Raw genomic sequence first — 12,027 nt, forward strand, 5'->3', positions numbered from 1 at the left:
AATGAGAATTGACGTGTGGCCACAGTTTTTGCATTTTTTTGAATGGCCATAATTTGAGCATTTTGACTTCAAATATGTCGGACAATAGTGCATTTGGATTGCATTGCCGAGATCTTTCCATATATATGTCATGATATAGTTTTTGACGTACGTAGATATGGGCTATCCATGCCCCCACTTTTATGTCCTATTGTTTACTGAAATTTGATTGGTTGCTCTTACAAGGCCCTTTTGGGGTTCATATTTTTCCTAATGTGCTCATTTATAGGAAAGACCTCTACATGTTTCTTAATGCCTGGCACAAAATACAAGGAAACAGTATCTATAGTGTTTTTTGACTAATCACATTCAACAACAGTGCTTTTGAGGCACAAAATAAAAAATTCATTTTAGTTAAATATATTTTTTGAGCCACAAAATTAAATATATCTTTTATATGAGAAAATATGGGGTAGGTAGTTTACAAATTTTATGGCTATGTTGAAGGTAGTTTGTAGATTAGGTATCAAAATCAAAACACAAATGGGACATCTACTTCCAACCCAAGCCAAAATCCTCAAGAACAATGCTACAAAAATAAAATTTCATTCCAATTTAAAATATCTTTTGAGGTGCACAATTTCAAGGCACAAGAATCCAAGGCAGTTTAAAATATATTTTGTGGCACATAATGTCAAGGCAAAAACCAATATTTCATTCACAATCAAAGATACAAAACTTACGAAATGGCTATGTGGAGAAAACTTTAAAATCAACATGGTATCAAAATCAAAACGCCAATTGGCACATCTTTGCAAGTGACTTCTTCTTGTTCCTTCTTGGGACCTACGGGGGACCTACAATGAATATGAAAAATAATGAGTATACCTTGTTTAAGCAATTATGCAAAACAATTAGAATTTATATACCTTTCTTCCATCCAATTGAAAGATAAATGGGGCACGTAGTTCAATGTATTCATTTTTTAGGTCTATCCTCACTTGTTGAAGTGTGCACAATAATCTTCTCTTTAAGATTCCTAGGTGGTCATTATTGAGCCATATATCTATATCTTGGATTGAATTATAACCAAAGCTCCCCATATCGTGGTCAAGGGGAGTGAGTTACCCACCAACATAATGCCATCTCGTGTAAAATAAGATCAAGATACAATTTTGGTTGGAGATCATATATATGCAAGCAACAAAGTCGTGGACATTGCATGTGACTCCATTGACTGTTTCTGTGTTCCATCCCTTGTCCACCTTGGGAACTTTTCATTGCCTAAGCATTTGACTGAGAACATTGTTCTGGAGCTTTGACTTCACTATTTGAGAAAAAGTCCACAAATAAATTTATTGGCATGAAAAGTGTTATTTGCTTTGTTTGCTTGCAATATTTGGCTTCAAGCATCTCAAAATTTCATTGAAGAGTTCACACCTATAGCTATCACTTGTCATGGATTTCGGAAGTGGCCAATCTCCACTTTTAAAACTAGGATTATATACTTTGACAAGAAACCCCATTCCCCATTATAACTTGGAGGAATATAAGAATGATCATATTAAAAAAAACCACTTTTAGCAAGATATCCCTTGGCTCTCCTTTTGTAAATCTCTTCATCAATAGACCCATGAAAGACATCCAAAATGACACACTCCAGAGGTTTCCACTCCTCTATATTGGAGGGATATAAGTCTGTGTGCAAGCAATAGTTATACTCAATAAAAATTTTCTATGCAAGCAATATTGATACTCAATAACATTCAAAGATAGTTTTACTTACATTTTGGTCTATGTAGTAGAAGATTGTAGTTCTCTGGATCCACATACATCTCTTTGTGCATGTACACATGTTGCACCAGAATTTCCTTAATGCTCTTCTTTCTAGTTCCTTGTCTGAAATATTTCACTTTTTCCTTCTAGCAAGACAAGAACTGATTGTTGGAGGATGGTTTCTTCCTTCTACTATGTTGCATAAGAATCTAGCTATCTTTGGTTATAGCGATTGGGATCCATTGATTTCCTTTGTCGAATTTGTTGTAGGTGATTATTGAATTAATGGATCTACTTAGTCTTTTGGATTAGGAAGCCATAGTGCAAGAGCAAGAAAATCTTAAGGAGGTGTACAGGAGGTGCAAGAGGAGGGATACCTTGAGTCTGTCCACTTAACTAGTACCTCCTAGTACACTTTATGATGTATTTATCTATCTTGATGCCCTACAATCCTTTTTGATTCATGTGGTATCTTTGGTGGCTCTATCAAGTCAACCAAAATATCTGGAAAAACTACATTCTCCAAACCATGTACTGACTTGTTTAGTTTAGTAATGTGGAAGATGGGGTGAACATGATGTGGGACAGGTGTCTAACCTCACTCCTATCTTATTGCAGACGTAGCTAGAACCACGAATATAATTGTCAATCCATGGGACAAAGCTGACTTGACTAGTGCATAGAGGCTACAAGAGGTTGTAAATCTCTTGGAAAACAACAAACAACTCGCATCTAACTCAAGCTACACTCAAATGACAGAAATCACCAAAAGCTAATCGCTCATCGACAAACAAATCACAATCGTTACAGCATCAAACAACATCCAAACGTTACGAAACTTCTAGGACATGTTTATAAGACCTAAGCACACATGCTAATGGTCTCAAATCTCACTTTTGGTCAAGTGCAAAAATCGTGATTATTAACAGCAGTGAGTTTTTTAGTTAGTCGTTTTCGACCCAGAATGCATCTAAATGCTTAGCAATGATGTCCCAATACCCCGGCTATACTTATTTTATGATTATGAAGCTTAAATTCCTACTTATGATGAAATTAGGCCGCGTATTGGTGATGCCAAAAGCTACAGATTACCATGAAATGGTTACGTCAATGCATAGAGCTCTTACCTACGGTTGCAACACAACTGACTGCACTGCAATGTGACAACCGGGAAGGGAGTAGGAAGCGCGAGAAGGAGAGAAGTGAGCACCGTTAGCTCACGCTGTGTTTCTATTATCCAAAACTTATATAAAATTGGCTTTTATACCTTAGCCAAGGTTTTTTTTGTGGTCAAAACTAATAATTTGGGAGCTCTAACTAAAGATAGGTTGATCCAATCTAGAAGCTTGTAGCCCCGGCTCATCAATTACACTCTTTATCTGGAAAGTAGGAGTTACAATATTCTCGATTCATCAAAATAATTAGTGTTTTTACAATGAAATCTCCAAAAACTGTTATCCGAGTTATCTGAGTTAGCTTGCTGCTAACCTTCCCCCCCTCCTTGACTGTGTCGTCCCTTGACACAGCTTCATGGGCTGAAGTAGTCTTCGGGTTGATGGCTGGCAAGGAGGTCCTTAAGGGCATGTAATGCTTTCTCATATCTAATTCTTGTCTCTTTGTCAGGAACCTGCAAGAACTGCATGGTGACTCTGTTTTTAAGCTTATGGTTGTTGGCTGAATAGCCAACAAATCTGGATGTAAGTTTCCTAATCACTGGCCCAAATATCTTTGTTCTCCAAGTGAAGAAACCTGTATAGAATGCTTCCTCAAATGCCAACATATTGCTAGAGGGCAAAAACATGCATCGGGCATAGAAGCCGTAAAGGACTTCTTCAGAAGGTTGGCCACTTAAGTCATAACAGAGGCCCTTATTGCCTTCGAGGAAAGACATCCATGGCGCTCCTGCTTGCTCTGGCTCGTGAAAAGCTTGAATATATGTGAGCAGCATTTTGCAAATTTTGTATAGAATGGCACATGAGAGGTGAGGAAGGCTTTTAAAGAAAGTCATGGTGCCCGTTAGGGTTTTCACCATGTATTCCTCTGTTGGTGTTCCCTACTCTGGAGCTGGCAATCATGGATAATTCAGCCATGTAGGCCGCTTCTTTCTCAGTGCTTCATATGCTTGCCATGTCCTTACCCTTGGTACATGACAAAAGGTTGGGTCTCTTTGTAGTGTGGCAGGTGCTCTTGTGAACAGAATCAGATATCCGTGATTCTTGTTCAATTAGCTCTTTCTCCGCTTGGGGTGGACATCCTCTGTGCCTTCTGCCTGCATATCCTTGTATAGTCTTTCTTTTACCTGTAATAGCTCTACTTTGATCAAAGGGTATGGCAATGATTGCTGATGCCACTGTGCATTGATTTGGTTGGGAGTGAGTTGAGTTACATTGATTGAGTGAAGAGTTCTCAAGTCCCAATCCATCGCTGCTTTCCATTTGGCATATGTCTCCTAGGCAATCCATTCCTTTAGTGCATCTTCCTCAACTTTAGAAAGCTGGACCATTGGCACTTGCTCAGCATCAGTCAGTGGTACTTGAAAATATTCTTCTCCTCCTAGCTCTTCTGTCGGCTGTGTTTCCATCTCAGGAAAAGAGATTGATGGAATTTCAATAGTTGGTTGCTCTGAGGTAACGGCTTCTTCTTGATGTTCTGGCTGTCCCTCTCTCAGCATCTGATTGAATCTCTTTAGTTCAGCTATCTCTTTGAGCAGTTGCTCCTCTCTTTGGACCCGCATCAGTGCAAGGAATCTTCTTTGTGATTGCTCTAACTTCAACTCCAGCTCGAGATCCTTGTTTCTTTTTTATAAAGTCTCATAGACTTCATCTGTACCTTTGATCGAGGCGACAACAGGATTTTCTCTTATCAGTCTTAAAAAGGTTTCCTGGTCATTGATCCTTTGCTCAGAGTATTGCAGAGATGTGTTTGCTACATCGAGCTGCACTTGGATCTTTTGTACTGACAGAGTCATGGTTAGGAGTTGTAATGGAATTAGCCTTTTAACTTGAGTTGGAGCGAAAAGTAAATAACATATTGAGCATTTCCTTGAGTATTCTTTAGTGTGTAGATGTATAGTGAGAAAGAAAGTGCTTGGATAAGGAGAGCAACACTTAACACATTACTTCATTAACATGGCATGATCAATACTTGTAAAAGAGAGTGAGAGTTTAGAGAAATTGACACCAATAGAGGACCGGATTAGTTGGAGCCGGTCCCCTCTCCAATAGGCATTTGTATTATAGATTCTTCCATGACGGAAGACTTGTTTACAATACAACTATTTGTGTTCCTTGAGACCTTCTTGATGAGATGAAGATGGTAAGCTTCACTCACCAAGCATTAGCATAACTACAACAATAAACATGATTAGCATGAGCTTGAAAAATGCCCAGCCTCAATCCCAAGACCTCAAACACCATGAAAGGTGAGGAGAGCTAGTAGGGAGTGAGGAAGAAGAGAGAAGTAGAAGTAGCTCTACTAGAAAGAAATAACCCCTTGCACATAATCACTCATAGCTCTTGTAGCATAACTTAGCATAGAGTTAATGGAGATTAGAGAGATTGATAAGCAAGCATAAGCATTCTCTTGTGTGGATTTGCATCCATAGCCAAGAGCTTGTGGTAGTAGGCACTCAACTTCTCAAGCTTGGAGAAGGAGATGGAATCCTTGCTTCACAAGAGTGTGTGAAGGGAAGAATGAAGGAGAGAGAGCTCGTGGGAGGCTCAAATGAGAGAGAGAGAGAGAGCTAGCTAGGTCCACCCCCTTTCCTAGGGTTCCTTTGAAGCTGATTGGGACATGTAGCCCTCTAGCCAATGAGAGCTAGGCTCCCTTTGGGGCAAGGTGTGTAGCCTCTTGACAAGTGTCCTTCTTTCCCTTTGTGAGGCTAAGCTAGCACCCCCCTTGCTTAAGCACAGCCCCTGCTTAAGCACAACCCCTACTTGATTGAGTAGTGTGTCTCTACACTTGACAAGTGCCCCCTTTCCTTTCATAAGGGTATGGGTCCTTGGTGAGGTGCTCACTTACTATCTACCTCCCCCCTTTGCAGGGATCTCCCTCTCTTTAGTAGCAAGTTCTTTGAACTTGGTAAGCAGGCAGCCCCCCTGCTTAAGCACTGCCCTAGCTTAAGCAAGCTACCCCCTTGCTTGCTTGGACTTTAGTGACTAAAGAGTAAAATTTTAAAGACTATGTCTTAAAGCTTTTAACACTTACCTTTGGAGGCTTTAATGAAGACAACCCTAAGGTCTTTTGATCCATTAGTTAACCTTTCTCTTTGATAGACCTTTTCTCATATGGGCCCCTTTACCATTGGCCTCGTGCTTAAATAGATCTTTAAGAACATCTATATCTTAACCCTTGTTCCCGTTTATTCTCCCACATTAAATGATCAGTTTAATATGAGAAAATCATTTGGGTTGGTCAGATATTAGATTTTATGATAGGACTTCATTTGTTACCTCTGTTAGCTGTTGATCTTTGGTCTTGCTGGCATCGGATAACTTGGTTAGAAGCTCTCGGAGCTCCTCCATTTCTTTTTGCCGCTTCTCTTTGGCCAGCTGGTGCTATGCTGCCTCATCCTTCAGCTCTTTGATTTGTCTTTGCAAATATGAAATTATATTCATCCTGTCATCCAACTCTTCTTGTAGAGCATTGATGACTAGCTCAAGATCTCTAGCCTTAGCCCTGCAGCTAAGTGTTGCTGTTCGCATTTTTTTGGTCATCACCCCTGCATCTGCTCGACATATTCATTGACTTGCATAATGAATTCGGTGCTTGTTTCCCATGCTTCAGACTCTGTAGGATGTCTAGATGTTTTAGTTGTTTCGGTTTGTGGCTCCTTGGGTGGTGCTATGGTGGCTGTTTGTGGTTGCGGCGGGGGTTCTACTTCTCCTTGAGGCGTTACGGTTGCCTCGGCTGCTTCTGTTGCTTGAGGCTTTGTGGATGCCTTTGTTGTTTCTTGTTGGGTAGTCATAGAAGGTTCAACTCTAGTTTGTTCAATTTCCTTTGGCTGCTCAAAACTGGTTGCTGCCTGCGACTCAAGGCTCCTTTTCTTTGGCTTCCTCGCCCTCATTGGTCAGTGATTTGGGATGACCCATCTTATTTAATTGTAGACAGTAGTTCATATGCTTTCTGGAAATCTACGCCACATTGTTCCTGGTCGTAGAAGTCTTTGAGGCCCAACCTTATGTTCACTTCTTCTGCGTCTAGCTTGGCAGCTACATCATATATCTCTTTTGGTAGCATTTGCACCTCTACTTGGTGTCCTTCTTCGCTCTTGAACCTGCCTGTGAAAACCGTGGTGTTGTTTCTTCAAGCTGTTCTCTTGACAAGTATGTTGCCTTGGCCGTCTTCATTGAACTTGGGTCTAGTTGGTAGATGGAAACTCTTGCAGATTTTCTTTTTGGGACACCCTTTTCTTGGCTTTCTTGGTAGCTTGCATTGCTCCTGTTTGGGGAATACAGTGCCAAAGTTAGAAAATTTTGCAAATTCCGCTCTGAAATGCCCTTGAGTCTATATTGCTGACAAATTGAGTACAATTTGCTTCAAATCAATTTTGGAGCATGCACAGATTCATAAAAACATGTAAAGATCAAAATCATACAGTTCATGCAAAAATTTTCAACAAAAGTAAATAATCACGATTATTTACAATTGGGGATATTTTCCAACTCTTTGTATTTTTGACATCATAGGCTTGAAACATATAGCATGTAGGTGCTCTGAGTCAAGTGTGGGCTCAACTGAGTGCACAGGGTGGAAATGGTGCCAGATTTAGGCTTTCAATCTCTGAAACAGTAGATATAGGGATTTAAGATTTTGAGATCCAAACTTGCTCAAATTTGGTCAGTGGACTTGGGACATCATGTGCTTTGTGCCCATAAGGTCAAAGTTGTAATTTTTCCCCATTTTGGCAAGAAATTAAATAATCATGATTATTAACTTTTTTATCAAAATGTATATTTTTTGGTGCAACTTGGTTCTAGGCATGATGTAGACTATGTGCATGAGATATGGGGTGATTTGGGATAAAAAAATGTGACAGATAACTCAAAATTTGGATTGGAAAGACTTCTTTGCGTTGTTTGACAATTGCGAAGTTTTCCTTGATCATTTTGGCTCATACTTGAAATGTGGCATGTAATAGGTGTGTATAAGTGATAGGTGAGGTGACAGTATCATTTCCAAGCCAAAAAATCACAAAAGTATATAATCGCCATTATTTACAGCAGTCAAATTTTTTTGCTAAACTTGACAATTTGATGACCTAGACATATTCAATACATCTAAAACAAGTCCTAAATTGAATTTGGTAGAGTTTGTCGTCTCGGCATCACTTCATGCTTTGTCGACTTTGAAATCATCGATTTTTGTGACTAGATGGCCTGTGGAGTTGGTTAGTCACTTTTGAAGCTATGGACTCGTCCGCTACATAGTCCTGATGCTACCCATCCAGTTTTGGCCCATTTGGAGTCAGTTTGACCTCCTATGTCAAATTTGACGTTTTGTAGCCTTCAAGGTATTTTATGCTGTTCGAGAGCTTGCCTTGACGGTTTTCATGAAACCATCCATGTACATTGTGTATAGACCTAGTCTATAAGCTATCTGTGGAGTCAGAATCCAATTTTGGCATATGAAAAAAACCTAGATTTTCTACTTGGGACCTTGTCGAATGGTTATCTGGTGATATAGAAGTGTTCTATTATATAGGGGCATGCTACAATTCAAGTCTCGTCCAATTTGGTTGAGCTGACAGGCCACTATGGACAATTTTAGGTCGTAGGACTTCGTGCACTGATGTGTTTCTAGGGTTTTTTCCTTGAGCCTAGACTTGCTAACGGCCATATATAATTGATCATTGATAAGCATAGAACTTACCCCTCATGTCTTGTGTGAGACGGCGCTGTAAAAGGGCGACTGTGGACTCCGAAAATCACGCGCGAAGAAGGTCGAGAGCTCTCTTCTCCAAGGGCGACTAGTGGAAATGAGGTGATTTTAGGCTACCTTGGATATTTATACACGGACTTCTTAAACTATTTTCCCCCAAACTCCCCTCTTAGTCCTACTAGGCCGTAAAATCTATGTTAAACTAAAAAATTTCCTCAACTGGATTCCGGTAGCTCATTTTGCAAGAATTTGCGAAAGTAGGCCTTGGCAGTCTAACTTAGGCTTCCCGCTTCCATCTATCGATTTGATTGAATTTTTTTGTGCCTGTCCGCCTTGTCCTTTTTATCATCAACGTATCTTCATTTTTTCTATCTGAGCTCATTTGCTATTTATCATTAATTTTTGACATATTTATTGAAAAAATCAAAGAAAATAACAAAATGCGCTAAAAAAGCAAAGTGAAAATCCAATAATTAAGAAAATTCATTGAAAAACACAGCTTTATTGCTTTTTGATGGATTTCATTATTTTTAAGTCCCAATATCAAAGAAAAATGATGAAAATAACAAAAAAAGACCATTTTTTGATGATTTTTTGATAGTATTACACTCATCGGGGAGATGTTATCAGTTAAATTTTCGTTGTTGATGACTTGTTAAGGGCATTATTAGGTAATTTTGCAAAAAATCACACGTTAACATTAAGCTTTTTCCTCCCTCTTCAAACATTGCCCTTAATTACTTAGTTCCCTTCCACCCCTCCTAGATGGTGTACTCCGGGACGACTGTGTGCATGGGTTGAACAATCGTGTCTATGCATAGCCTTGGTTGGATCTACCATGCTTTGAAGATGAATGCGATTCAAACCATTATGCTGTGCAAGAGTTGGGTCTTGAGTAATTAACTCAAGGGTTTTTGATGTCGAGGTTTTCTTTTGCTGTTTTAGGTTCCTTGCTTGAAGATGCTCCTCTTTGTGTTTTGAACCTTGGAACCGTCTTTGGTACAGTAGATAATGTTTTGGCACCCAAATTTGAATTAGTTTGTCCTTAAGCTGTGCTTTTGGTACCCAAATTTGCATGAATCCTTGCATGCTACTTGTAGCGTTTGCTTATCGATAGGATGGAGAAGATTGATTGCTTCGTGGTTTGATTTGCTAGTAACATCCTTTCCGTTCCTCCTTGCTTGGTGCAATTGGAACAATGAGTTGTCCATCTTTAGGTGATAGCTCGAGCTGATTGGTATCGCAATCTGGTACTGCCTTGTATGTCCGCATCCATGAGATTCCAAGAATCATTGTTTCATTCATGTGTTCATCTGGTAAGCATACAAACTAATGAGGGCATGAACATCCATGTACTATGACATTTAAGTTGACTTTCTCCCAATGTTAGTGTGGGTTCTTGTTGCATCCAATAATAGTCAATATTCCTGCAAGGACTGACTTGTTGCTTTCTTGTACGTGGAAAAGCTGACTGCATTTACGCGAGCTCCTGTATCGACCAATGCATTGTGCTATGATTGTTCAGTTGTACTTTGATGCGAAGGTCTATTCCATCTAACCATTCATCATCTGTTGACACTGCATCTTTATGTAATTCCCATAGTCGATCATTTAGTTCTAGAGTGTTGATGGGAATAGGTATTTGTTGATTTTTGAGAGAAGCTTTCTTTTTGAGTACTCAAAGGCAATCTTCCTCTTGGGCTTCATCAATGATTTGCTATCGTTTTATCTTTATTTGCTTTGCTGCATGCATCTTTTCTAGCAATTCATTGCTTAGTGGAAAATTGTACTTCTTTAAACTGCATCCACTAATCCAATTAGCCATTGGTTCACCATCTAGGGTGGACAACTTGACTTCTCCACTTGGAGATACATCTTCAATGATAAACGGTCCGTTTCTCTTTTTCTTAAACTTGGGAATGTGTTGCTTAAGGGAATAGACTAAAACTAAGTCCCCTTTTTGGAAGATTTTTGTAACTCGATGGGAATCAAAAAAATGTTTTTGTTTCTGCTTTTGTGCATAGATGTAAGCTACAGCTGTTAGCCTTTGCTCATAAAGCTTTTCTAAATCTTCAAGTCTTTCTGACAATTCATGTCCACTTCACTTAAGATCCTTAGCTACTCTTAGTATTGGCAATAGAGATTCTATCGGCAGTATGGCATCAAGACCATAAACAAGGTTAAAGGGTGTAGCATTGAAAGCTATTTTGAATGAAACTTGATAAGCCCATAGAGTGGCATGGAGATTCATTTCCCAATCTCTCCTGAACTAACCACTTTAGTCAATACCGAGCTAAGAAGTTTATTCGTATGCTCACCTTGTCCATTTGCTTGTGGGTGATAGGGAGCTGATTTGTTATGGATAACCATAAATTCATTAAGTAGATACTCAATTACCTCATTGAGGAAATGAGTTCCCCGATAACCAATGATTTGCTATCATTTTATCTTTATTTTCTTTGCTGCATGCATCTTTTCTAGAAATTCATTGGTTAGTGGCAAATTGTACTTCTTTAAACTGCATCCACTAATCCAATTAGCCATTGGTTCACCATCTAGGGTGGACAACTTGACTTCTCCACTTGGAGATACATCTTCAATGATAAACGGTCCGTTTCTCTTTTTCTTAAACTTGGGAATGTGTTGCTTAAGGGAATAGACTAAAACTAAGTCCCCTTTTTGGAAGATTTTTGTAACTAGATGGGAATCAAAAAAATGTTTTTGTTTCTGCTTTTGTGCATAGATGTAAGCTACAGCTGTTAGCCTTTGCTCATCAAGCTTTTCTAAATCTTCAAGTCTTTCTGACAATTCATGTCCACTTCACTTAAGATCCTTAGCTACCCTTAGTATTGGCAATAGAGATTCTATCGACAGTATGGCATCAAGACCATAAACAAGGTTAAAGGGTGTAGCATTGAAAGCTATTTTGAATGAAACTTGATAAGCCCATAGAGTGGCATGGAGATTCATTTCCCAATCTTTCCTGAAGTAACCACTTTAGTCAATACCGAGCTAAGAAGTTTATTCGTATGCTCAGCTTGTCCATTTGCTTGTGGGTGATAGGGAGCTGATTTGTTATGGATAACCATAAATTCATTAAGTAGATACTCAATTACCTCATTGAGGAAATGAGTTCCCCGATAACCAATGATTTGCTATCATTTTATCTTTATTTGCTTTGCTGCATGCATCTTTTCTAGCAATTCATTGGTAAGTGGCAAATTGTACTTCTTTAAATTGCATCCACTAATCCAATTAGCCATTGGTTCACCATCTAGGGTGGACAACTTGACTTCTCCACTTGGAGATACATCTTCAATGATAAACGGTCCGTTTCTCTTTTTCTTAAACTTGGGAATGTGTTGCTTAAGGGAATAGACTAAAACTAAGTCC

Source organism: Adiantum capillus-veneris, chromosome 16, assembly GCF_014529385.1.
Source record: "Adiantum capillus-veneris isolate H3 chromosome 16, ASM1452938v2, whole genome shotgun sequence".
Classification (NCBI taxonomy): domain Eukaryota; kingdom Viridiplantae; phylum Streptophyta; class Polypodiopsida; order Polypodiales; family Pteridaceae; genus Adiantum; species Adiantum capillus-veneris.